We start from the raw sequence: 12479 nt of genomic DNA, 5'->3' as shown, positions 1-12479 counted from the left end.
TCCAGTGTGGGCTGTAATTGAGGTATGGCAGCGAAACTTGGTAGATATTCTAATGCGTTAATACAGAATCGATTTACTTCGGAAAAAGATTAGTTCAATTTTGGCCACCAGGTGCAAATCTGACGCTGTAAATGCAAGAGAGACATAAAAAAATGTTTTCATATGTCATGGATTAGAAATGGGACATGGGCAGAAAAGGTCAAACAAGGGAGAAAGGCAAAATATTACTTTTATTATTAATCCAAACTTATACTAATTGTTTAATATGTTCACCAGAGGCGTCGATGAGATACTGTACAGCGCCAGATTTGCACCAAGTGACCAAAAGTGGAACTAATTTTTTTCAGCATAAATTATATCAGCATTTACGCATCAGCATATCTACCAAGTTTCGCTGCCATTCTATAATTATAGCCCACGTTGGACCTCCGGAGTAACTGGACTTTAATTATAACAATCCGTTATCTTGAGGTATCGTCTCTTTTTTACTTGAAAGATATAAAACAACGCTGATCATTAATGGAATTCTCGCGTAAGGACATAGCTGAGAAAATGAATCGTTCCGAACACCAGAGTGAAATAGCGACGATTTTCTTTGGTTTCTTGGCAACAGAACGTCTCGGTTCATTTTGCACTCCAAGCCTTCTAGAAACTATTTTAGCAGGCGACGTCGCGGGAAGTTATAGCTTCGGACTGGCACTAAATGCTTCAGGTCCCCGTCCGAACTATCGCTTTCCCTTCGTGCTTCTGAACCACTTCGCGAGAATCACGTTACACTCTCTGAACCGAGTTCATGGTCGTTGCCTAGTATTTTGTCTCCTACACCCTGCCTCGAAGCTAACAAACCAAGTGTGTCCTGTACTCTGCAAGAACTATTCTTCTCCAAGTTGTCCCACAAGACTGATCAAACACAGCCAGTTACTGTTATAATACACGTAGCTTTTCACTTCCTGTAATGTATAAGTGTTTTTGTTTGTCGAGTTTATTATATTGCATATTTATTGATATATCTTTCTCTCATGTGTCAGCGCAAGGATTGGCTAGCCGCTCTTCACCCGATGTAATTCATAAAAAAAAAAAAAAAAAAAATCACAAAAGCCATTGCAGGAGACGAAAGTAGTAACACGTGACAGACAGAAATCGCAGAACCGGGATACAGTTCCAACACGAACACTGGATTTACAATCTGAAAGAAGCTTTCCTAAAGGTCTCCTTCTTCTAGAAACATCTTTCCTTTTGCCTTTTTTCTCGTATTTTTGAATGGGTTATTCTAAGAGAAAACAAACCTAATTTGCTGTTCAAATCATCTACTATTCTTTCCTCATACTCAGTGATTCTACAATCAAAAATTTCCCACTGCTGCATTTTGGTATATTTCCCATTTTTTGTCTCTCGTATTCGTCAATGAAAAAACATGTTCGGCGTCATCCCCCCCTTTTCTCCAGTTTGCCTCTTCATAGTAATTTTCTGAGGTTCCAGCGTAATTTTGCATCTTAAAGACATTAGCATCAACACGATTACATACGTTCTGCCATTCATTACTGTATTTTCATCTCCCCCTTCCCCATTTGTCGTTAACAGTTTTTCATGCGAAATAGAACTGCACACTCAGGGTTAGGGAGGATTTAGCGTTTTGTTGTGATCTGGAACATGGTATTTCCAGAAATCCTTGGAGCAAGCAAGCCACAATGGAATATCATAAGATGCAAATTTACAAGGGATTTATTTCTAATTCGTTTATAACCTACTGTAAAACGGGCCCGTTTGATTTCATACGGACAGTAATTCTTTAACATGCATGGAAAGCTCTACAAAGGCATAGAAAGTGCATGTTCATCTCACTATTTTGTTGTCTGCAAACCAGTGTAGTTAATATAGTAACCAACAAGTATTTTTACGATAAACACTGAAAAACTCATTTGCATGTTTTATCGGGCGTCTGTGAGACACGGGATGAGACAGTTTACAGCTTACTATGAAATTATTTTGTTTTTAAACATATCTTCTCGCTAGGTGCTAACCGATTAACTCACATATCAGTATAAAATATTTAATTTAATAACGAAAAATAAAGATGTAATTATGCACTACATTGAGTTAAGAGTTTATATGAAGAAATTCTAATTTGGAGTGGAAGAAAAAACCCAGAGGGAATAACATGACTTCGTTTGTAATCTATGTTTGCTGTCAAGGCGTTTTATATCATTAGGTAAACTGTTAAAGACTTAAATAGACAGCATTATACGTCCATTTGTGCACTAAACTTAGTTTAAATTAAGAATAATGACGAAAGTCTTTCTCCCAGTATTGTAACGTGGGAACTGTTATTCTTCCTACATTCTATTATCTGAGGAAATTTCTTATCGTGAGTCTATAGTCAAAATACCTTACTCCTTAAGCGGCTCTTTTTTAGATTCTCGTACGAATATTATTCTTACATGTAATTTTTGTAGCAAAAATTTTCGTTTTTCAAAGATAAGTTACCTCAGGATATTATTGACCGAAATAAGCAAAGTATGTCAACGTTATGAGTAGTTTCTCCGCCTTAGTTGCAATGATACAAGGTGCAAAATATCTGGTCTGGGTTAATAACAAATTATCATTCTTTTCTAGTTTTAAATTTCGCCAATGTATACAACCAAAACGTTCTTAGAGTCCCTACGGTATAAACTAGTCTTTCATGTAGCACTAATTGATGTAGAGTGGAACAGACAGCAAATATTTAAAAAAATATTAAGAGACGCCATTTGTAAAAAAAAAAAATACCCTAAATAATTCTTTGAAGGATGAATGTAGAATTTTCTCTGCTGCTGTTTTTCTATTCAAATTAATTATAATAATCGTGTACTGTAGAAAAGAAACTTTTTCCTTGATGTGCTTCAGCAGAGAGATCATTTATATGTATGGGGAAAAACAGTATTCATCAGTCAGTACTTAAATTCCTTGTAATAGGAGCCAACACCTGTTAAAAAGAACCATCTACTATTGCATAGTAGTAAAGGAGATTTTGTAAATGAAGGCAAGATGTCTTATAACTGATTCATGAGTGTGATTTAATCGTCCATCGAATGTAAGGCTACTGGCGATTCATAGCAAGATCGATATGTTGTTGTGGTCTTCAATGCAAAGAGTGGTTTGATGCAGCTCTCCACGCTATTCTATGCTGTGCAAACCTCTTTATCTCCGAATAACCACCAACTTACATCCTTCTGAAAATGCTTACTATACTCATCTCTTGGCCTGCCTCTACAGTTAGTTCCCCCCCCCCCTCCCGCCCCCACACAAACACATCACACCACTTCTAAATTGGTGATACTTTGATGTCTCAGAATGTGTCCTATCAACCGATCCCTTCTTCTAGTCAGGTTGTGCCACGGTTTTCTTTTCTTCCCAAGTCTATTCAGTACCTCCTCATTAGTTACGTGATCTACCCACCCAATCTTCATCATTCTTCTGCAGCCCCATATTTCAAAAGCTTCTAATCTCTTCTTGTCTAAACAGTTTATCGTTAGCGTTTCACTTTCATACATGGCTACAGTCCATGCAAATACTTTCAGAAAAGACTACCTAACACTCAAATCTATATTCGATGTTAACAAATTTCTGTTCATCAGAAACCTGTCTTGCCATTGCCAGTCTACATTGTATATCCTCTCTACTTCAGTCTTCATCAGTTATTTTGCTGCCCAAACAACATAACTCATCTACTACTTTAAGTGTGTCGTTTCCTAATCTGATTCCCTCAGCATCACTTTTCATTCCATTACCCTTGCTTTGCCTTTGTTGATGTTCATCTTATGTTCTCCTTTGAAGACGCTGCCCATTCCGTTCAACAGCTCTTCCAAGTGCTTTGCTGTCTCTGACGGAATTACAGTGTCATCGATAGATATAGTGAAAGGATAAAAAGGGATTAGCCGTTGATTTGATAGTCCGCCATATCAAGAACGTGCAGTGGCTCAGGGGCGAGTAAAGGTAGGCGACGGTGTGGAAACATGAAGTGCACAATAAAACAAGGCTAAGAGAATCTAAGAACAAGTGAACTAAAATAAATCATTGGTGACGACTTACTAAGAGACATGGGGAGACACTGGCCTCCCAATCGTTAGGACCGAGGATCAGTCCGTCAGGCCATCCTGATTTAGCTTCTACGTGTTTACCCAAAGTCATTAAAATCAAACGTCCGGACAGTTATTTTGAAAAGGACAGGCCGATTCTATTCTCTGTCCTCCTCCTGTCCGATCTTGTGCTCTATCTCTAAAGATCTCATCGTTGTCGGTATGTTAATACCTAATCTTCGTTTTCTTCCCTCATGACGCTGCAAAATTGGTGAATTTTATTGCAGCACAACTAGATAAATGCAGAATGTTTTAACCTATGAATGAATAATATTCACAGAGAACTGTTCCTGCTTTCGTAAATAATGCACCTGCATCGCTTTAAAGTACACACACTGTCGGTCCAAAAAGCTTAGAGTCTGATTTTATTCCTGGCCGACGTCAGCGCAGTAACTGCGGTGGCAGTTTGAACTAACAGCTGTAAAAAGATGTTCATTCAACCAGCCGGTTGTGGGCAGGCAGTGTTCAACAGCGTACGTGCTCCCGTAGTGTATCAACTTGGTTGTGTCACAAAGCGCAATAGAACAACACCTGAGTATCAGACGTACAATACATTCTAAGGGATGTTTTGAAAAAGAGAAAAGTGTTTGCAAATGTTGCCCCCCCCCCACCTTAACTGCTGAACAGACACGCGGACACGTGCCGCGACTTGATTGAAATACGGAACGCAGATAATTCTTTTCTGGAAAACATCATCACAGATGAAAACTGCCTATTGGCTTCTGTCTCGGGTTCTTCGGACGACGTTCATCTAAAGATTAGATGGCAGTTCGTCAACAAGTGGTCACGAAAGCCTTACCAATTTTGTATCATCACAGATGACGAAACTTGGTCTTAACAGTGTGACCCTACAACAAAACGACAAAATGCAGAAAGTCATATGAAGGTTCAACGCTTTGAAGACACAGTCGACATTAGGTCAACGTGACGCACGAGTTGAACAACTTCCCAAAGAAGAGCTTTTCTTACTTTCATTTAGCTGCACTCAAGAAGAACACCTGAAGCATTAAAATCGCCATATTATTACTCCAAACTCCGAACATTTTGGACCGCTGTTTGAACTTGTCCCTGAAGTCCACGTTTTCTTTGAAAGCAACCGCTTTGATCTTGTTACAAGGCTTTATTACACTTACTGATTTCAAAGTCTGAGTAGTAAGAGTGATTTAGAAGTGGTTTAGACTTTACATTCAAACTTTCTGACGGATCATCCAGTTATTAAAAGGCCAGACTCTGGGATAAGCTCATAGTGCAGAAGATACGTTGGTGAGATCTGGAACTCTGTGCAACTTCGCACTTTAGAAAAAAAGAAAAAAAAATGGTTCAGATGGCTCTAAGCATTATGGGATTTAACATCTGAGGTCATCAGTCCCCTAAGACTTAGAACTACTTAAACCTAACTAACCTAAGGACAACACACATATCCATGCCCGAGGTAGGCCTCGAACCTGCGACAGTAGCAACAGCGCGGTTCCGGACTGAAGCGCCCAGAACCGCTCAGCCACAGCGGCCGGCTGCACTTTAGACCTAAGTACAAACTATACCAAGGCATGAACAAGTACTTATTTGGAAGGCCTTAGACCGGATTACACCGTCAAAGATCCTTCACAAATCTTTTATAAAAGGTATGATCACACTCCCAACGTTTACAATATTTTTCATAAAAGTACACGAACGACTAATGTGGATAGATTTGACAGTGTCTAGCAAGAAAATTAGGACTGTGTCAGTATATTCGCATTGTGAAGGGACAGATCAAGATAAGATGGATAGTTTTTATGACGCTCTCAGTGATGCAGTTGTTAGAGTAAAGGACAAGGACAGTGTTCTGCTCATGGGTGATTTTAATGCCAGGATTGGAAATCGAACAGAAGGGTATGGAAAGGTTATGGGTAAATTTGGAGAGGATATGGAGGCCAACAGGAACTGGTAACAACTCCTGGATTTCTGTGCCAGTATGGGCTTAGTAATCACAAACTCCTTTTTTAAACATAAGAACATTCACCGGTATACTTGGGAAGGCAAGGGAACCAGATCTGTCATTGACTATATAATAACAGATCAGGAATTCAGGAAGGCTCTGAGGGACACACGCGTATTCAGGGGATTCTTTGATGATACTGATCACTATTAAATCTGCAGTGAAATTGGTACTGTGAGGCCGAAAGTGCAGGAGGTCAGGTCCATATGTAGGAGGATAAGAGTGGAGAAATTTCAGGATAAGGAAATCAGGCACAACTACATAACAGTGATCTCAGAAAGGTACCAGTTAGTTGAATGTAGTCAATTACAGTCATTGGAAAAGGAATGGACGAAGTGCAGGGACACAGTAATAGAAGTGGCTAAAGAATGTCTTGGAACAGTAGTGTATAAAGGTAGGATGAAGCAAACAGCTTGGTGGAATGACACAGTCAAGGCAGCCTGTAAAAGGAAAGAGAAGGCATATCAAAAATGGCTACATACTAGAACTCAGGTAGACAGAGAAAGTTTTGTTGAAGAAAGAAACAAAGCCAAACAGATAATTGCAGCATCCAAGAAGAAATCTTGGGAAGACTTTGGAAACAGGTTGGAGACTTTGGGTCCAGCTGCTGGAAAACCATTCTGGAGTGTAATTAGCAGTCTTCGAAAGGGAGGTAAGAAGGAAATGACAAGCATTCTGGACAGGTCAGGAAAACTGCTGGTGAATCCTGTTGATGCCTTGGGCAGATGGAGGGAATATTTTGAAGAGTTGCTCAATGTAGGTGAAAATACGATCAGTAATGTTTCAGATTTCGATGTACCATGGGATAGGAATGATGATGGAAATAGGATCACATTTGAGGAAGTGGAGAAAATGGTCAATAGGTTGCAGTGCAATGAAGCGGCTGGGGTGGAAGAAATTAAGTCGGAACTCATCAAATACAGTGGAATGTCAGGTCTTAAATGGTTACACAGGATAACTGAAATGGCGTGGGAGTCGGGACAGGTTCCATCAGACTGGACGAAAGCCGTAATCACACCAATCTTTAAACATGGAAACGGAAAAGATTGTAACAACTACAGAGGTATCTCTTTAATCAGCGTTGTGGGCAAAATCTTCTCTGGTATTGTTGAAAGGAAAGTGCGAGTACTAGTTGAGGACAAATTGGATGAAAATCAGTGTGGGTTTAGGCCTCTTAGAGGTTGTCAGGACCAGATCTTTAGCTTACGGCAAATAATGGAAAAGTGTTACGAGTGGAACAGTGAATTGTATCTATGCTTTATAGATCTTAAAAAGGCATATGACCGGGTTCCTAGGAGGAAGTTATTGTCTGTCCTACGAGATTATGGAATGGGAGGCAAACTTTTGCAAGCAATTAAACGTCTTTACATAGATAGTCAGGCAGCAGTTACGAGTTGACGATAAATTGAGTTCATGATTCAGAGTAATTTCAGGGGTAAGACAAGGCTGCAACCTGTCTCCACTGTTGTTCATCTTATTTATGGATCATATGTTGAAAACAATAGACTGGTTGGATGGGATTAAGATATGTGAACACAAAATAAGCAGTCTCGCATATGCGGATGGCTTATTTGTGATGGCAGATTCGATTGAAAGTTTGCAAAGTAATATTTCAGAGCTAGATCAGAAATGTAAGGACTGTGGTATGAAGATTAGCATCTCCAAAACGAAGGTAATGTCAGTGGGAAAGAGATGTAAACGGTTTGAGTGCCAAATAGGAGGAACAAAGTTAGAACAGGTGGACGGTTTCAAGTATTTAGGATGCATATTCTCACAGGATGGCAACATAGTGAAAGAACTGGAAGCGAGGTGTAGCAAAGCTAATGCAGCGAGCGCTCAGCTACGATCTACTCTCTTCTGCAAGAAGGAAGTCAGTACCAAGACTAAGTTATCTGTGCACCGTTCAATCTTTAGACCAACTTTGTTGTGCGGGAGCGAGAGCTGGGTGGATTCAGGTTACGTTATCAATAAGGTTGAGGTTACGGATATGAAAGTAGCTAGGATGATTACAGGTACTAGTAGATGGGAACAATGGCAGGAGGGTGTCCACAAAGAGGAAATCAAAGAAAAACTGGGAATGAACTCTATAGATGTAGCAGTCAGGGCGAACAGGCTTAGATGGTGGGGTCATGTTACACTCATGGGAGAAGCAAGGTTACCCAAGAGACTCACGAGGTTCAGCAGTAGAGGGTAGGAGGAGTCCGGATAGACCAAGGAGAAGGTAGCTGGATTCGGTTAAGAATGATTTTGAAATAATAGGCTTAACATCAGAAGAGGCACCAATGTTAGCACTGGAGGAATTTTATAAGGGGGACTATGCCCCAGACTGAACGCTGAAAGGCACAATCAGTCTTAAATGATGATGATGATGAGGAGGAGGAGGAGTACACCGTCGAAGATTTTAGAAGACAGCTTTTATTAAGAATGTTAGCAAATTTCTTTTACTGTGCACCACAGACCTTCGTGTGAACTTCTGTAAGGTCTATAGAGAACTGGAAAACATAAGTAGCCTGCAGTTCTTACAACGAAGAAACAGTCAGAGAGACACTCTGGTATTAAATGAAAGAGAGTATTTCTTCAATCTTAAAACCGATTCATATTACGATTTGTATTTTACAGGAAACTAAGAGTATACGACTGTACTGTAATGTTAGCATTACCGGTACTATAAAACTTTAGAATAATGTAAATTTTATTGGACGTAAACACCAGTATCCGTCGGAAGGTGGTTTGAAAATAATAGCGCTTTACAAGGACCGTTAATATTAGAGATTTTAGGGTTTTGTCTCTTCTGATCGGTAATAGAAGTCGGTATTTGTTATATCCACATAGCAGTAGTAAAACCACAACTACTGCAAAAATAAAATAATGCATCTTAGTACGAAGCAGGGACTCAATCCCCAGTCTTTATATTCATTCGCTGATACCACTAAGGCACCAATTGGAACTATGTAGCAGATTACTGAAAATCTCTTACTTACACTTGAGTATAGCGCTGTTTTCTTATTTATTCCTAGAAGGAATGAACAAAATAGTCATTACTCAAATAGAAGTATTCAAGGAATATGACGTCAAAGCTATAGAAATGCGATTCATCGTGGTACTTTTAGTAATAAACCTGATTTGGAGCTGAACCTTTCTTCCGTCCAGTTTATTGGGAATCTTTCACCTGATTGTTGATGTCACTAGCGGACTACTGTATTCTTAGTACCAGCCATTCATTTAGGTACGTAGGCAGCTCCCCGTACTTCATTTCTGCGAAAGGAAACCTGATTTACTACTGATGATCTTGCCCAAAAGAAACAGTTGATAATGAAGCTCGAGGCTTCTGCAAGTGATGCAACTGAATGATAAATTATCCGACTACTATGTTGAGACCTTAGGTACATTCATTAAAAATTCTTTTTTGTGGACTTCTGTTAATGTTTTCGTTGCTTCAATGCAAAATTCATGCCAGAAGCAAGAATTTACTTTTGCCTTTGGTGTTTTCTATTTGATTCTGCGAAAGTAGTTGAATGCCATTACCTAGGTCATAGGACATCGATTTACGGGGAAGGTATTATGCCATCATCATAGTGTTCAGTCAATTACAACTTGAAACAGTGCAAGAAACTATGAGATGAGGAAATACGCTGATACTACGTAAGAAATTCTGCGTAGCATCCGCACAAACACAAGCAGAAATTAGGAAATAAAAATGGTGACAGCGCTGTAGTTAGGTAATTTAACATTCATCGTCATCACCTTTAGAAACGTCAGTGTTAATTAGTGTTTGTGGACATGAAGGCGGTGATGAATGAAGTTGGTACCTAAAATTTAACTTACGTTTTTGAAGAAAAAGCTAGAATGGTGTAGTTCTATTGCACAGGCGGATAAAGGGGACTGAAGAAACAAAAATCCACTGATTTTTGCGTAGAACAAATTGATTAAATATCTATATAAAACGAAACGAAATAATCTGTTGGGAAGGAGGTGTGACTGTTAAGTCCTCCTTCAAAAAAGAAAATTTACATCGTAAGTAATGTAATATGCACCAATATCCAAACTCTTCTGCGAGGAACTGATTTACAAGGAGTTAAAGGTAAAGCGGACATCACTCGAAGATTAATTAGAACACCACATGTGCGTTTTACTACGCATGGTGTTGTTGGAAGTAATATGTTTCCATCGCATACCCAACCACGCCGAAGGTTGACAGTTTGGCTAAACACGAAGCATTTCCACAACAAAAAGTAACATTAAGTGACTAATAAATCTTCGATTTATAGTCCGATGTCAGCAATTTTTGTGATAGTAAAACATAAGAGCAATTATGATACATACGACCTAACACAGAAGGAAACACATGCCATGACAGACAATGATAGCACAAATATAGGTTTTTCCACATCATGAAAGACTTTTCTCAGCTTTAGGTCTCTCCTTTCACTGGCATCTTCTGTCAGTTTTCGTAAATTTCATGGTTCTACTCTCACGTGGTGTGACTGCCTTCATTCTGTTTTTAAAAAATGTAAAGGGAGTTCTTCACTGAGAATCGAACTGACAACACTAGGTTTTCAAGACCGTTGTACAAGTCCTGTTTTCCTCTAGATTTTTCCTCTCTATGAAATGATTTATACTTTTTGCCTCTCTCTTGAGATTTTTCATGGCATGAAATTAGTAATTCAGCCAGTCAGACACACTTAAAGATAGGAAGACAGACAGACAAGAAGCCTATGATGGTTTCCAAATGTCACGAAAAATCTAAAGCTGTCAAATTGAAACAGTATTCGAACTACGCCCCTCTCGATTATGGGGCAGTACTTATCTGCTAGAAAGCGAATCACATTGTTAAAACTTTATCAGTGGTTGTTAGTGACACCTCCGTTAAGTTACGTTACTCAAAACGCGACTTTTTTTCTTTCACTCATTGTATAATTAGCACAAGGCTACCGTCCTCATGTGTCTTACATTTATGCCTCACAATTTCCGGTGTCACTTGCGTCTTTTTGTACAGGTCGACGATGTTTGCTACTTTGGATATCAACGTGCAAATATTACACTATATTCAAACATTCGAATGGTGTGGTATTGACACGGTGCCATATGCGTGTGTGTATGCCTCACAGACTTTCAAAATACCCAACATCTTCAGTCTATGTAAAAGGACGAAGGTGATTTTTGAACTCGTTGACTAATGTAAGTCAAGAGCAAAGCACTTAGGATGTCTCCGTGCTCCCAAAACGCTTCGTGTTAATTAAAGACAGCCGTCTGCTAGTGATTACTAAGGGGTGGATTATAATAAGTCTGAAAAGTCACAGAAACCTTCATTTCCAGAAGGGAAATACCGTATCGCACCGAACGTAAGTCTCACTTTTTCTCCAAAATTTGGACGTGGAGAAATTAGGGTGCGGCCTAGCTGCACGACCCTACAAATACCGATGTATTTTCGCATCATAGGAACTTCAACTGTAGCACTCGTTCTCTGTTCCGAAATGGCGCCACAGCAGCGCTAGCTATTATTTGTACATTAATCATTCAGCATGAGGTGGCAACTCCATAATGAAACAGTTGACCGCCTCGCTAATGGGAGCATTACGAAGGATAGCTTCGCCCAACACTAATCCCGTATATGGATTTCAACTCGGAGGCCAAGCCAGCTGGTTACCACGACTGGAATTGTGAACGGGGCATGCATCCCAGCACTAGAAGGGCGGTCATAGAACTGAACGTCTCTTATCGGCCATATTTCAGCTCGGTGAAGCTCAGTAGACGTCACGTTACCTCTCTCATTCGCATGAAGCTGGGAAACTAGGGTTACCCCGCCCGCCTATACCGGTTGAAAATCATCGCTTCTGGACAGTGAGATCTCATACACAACGGCGGCATCGGATCTGAACCACGTCAAACTCGCGTGTACTGAGCACTCGGACGCGCAGGTCTTGTACAAAAAACTGGTCGCTGGGGGCTGTCCCTCCCTGCAAATGTAACTGCTTTACTTCACCGTTTTGATTTATGTACGTGTTATTTGCTCGCGAACTATTTAAAAGACGCCGGTATCCAACTTTACCACCTATCAGTTGAGTGGATCTTGTCCTCCCACAGTATCAGCTCGGTTCGAAAACAGGGACGCCTGTTTGTGTTTTTACTTTGAATTAAGAACTTATCTGTGTAAAAGACGCCGTTGCCCAGTTTTCAATCATAAGTTGCTGTGAATGTCAATTCTCGTTTAGAACCGGCCAGGTTCGAACCCTGGGTCGTAACTTTTTACTTTTTTATTTATATACCGAACTTATCTTTGTACTTCGCTCTCTTATCATTGTTCAATTCTGAAAACTGCACTAACGTTAACTTTGCACTTGTGTAACTACTGCTGGCTGGCTGGTGTTCGTCTTTAAGCGATTTTA

General features: G+C 39.8%; 1 protein-coding gene across 3 annotated transcripts in view; it reads right to left on the bottom strand.

The window, feature by feature from the left end:
* Positions 1-12479, bottom strand: part of LOC124616764 — a 443813-nt gene that overhangs the window by 134795 nt on the left and 296539 nt on the right. The window lies entirely within an intron of this gene.

This window comes from Schistocerca americana, chromosome 5 (assembly GCF_021461395.2).
Source record: "Schistocerca americana isolate TAMUIC-IGC-003095 chromosome 5, iqSchAmer2.1, whole genome shotgun sequence".
NCBI classification, from domain to species: Eukaryota; Metazoa; Arthropoda; class Insecta; order Orthoptera; family Acrididae; genus Schistocerca; species Schistocerca americana.
The sequence above is the reverse complement of the archived record's forward strand: the minus strand, read 5'-3'. Positions and strand labels throughout refer to the sequence as shown.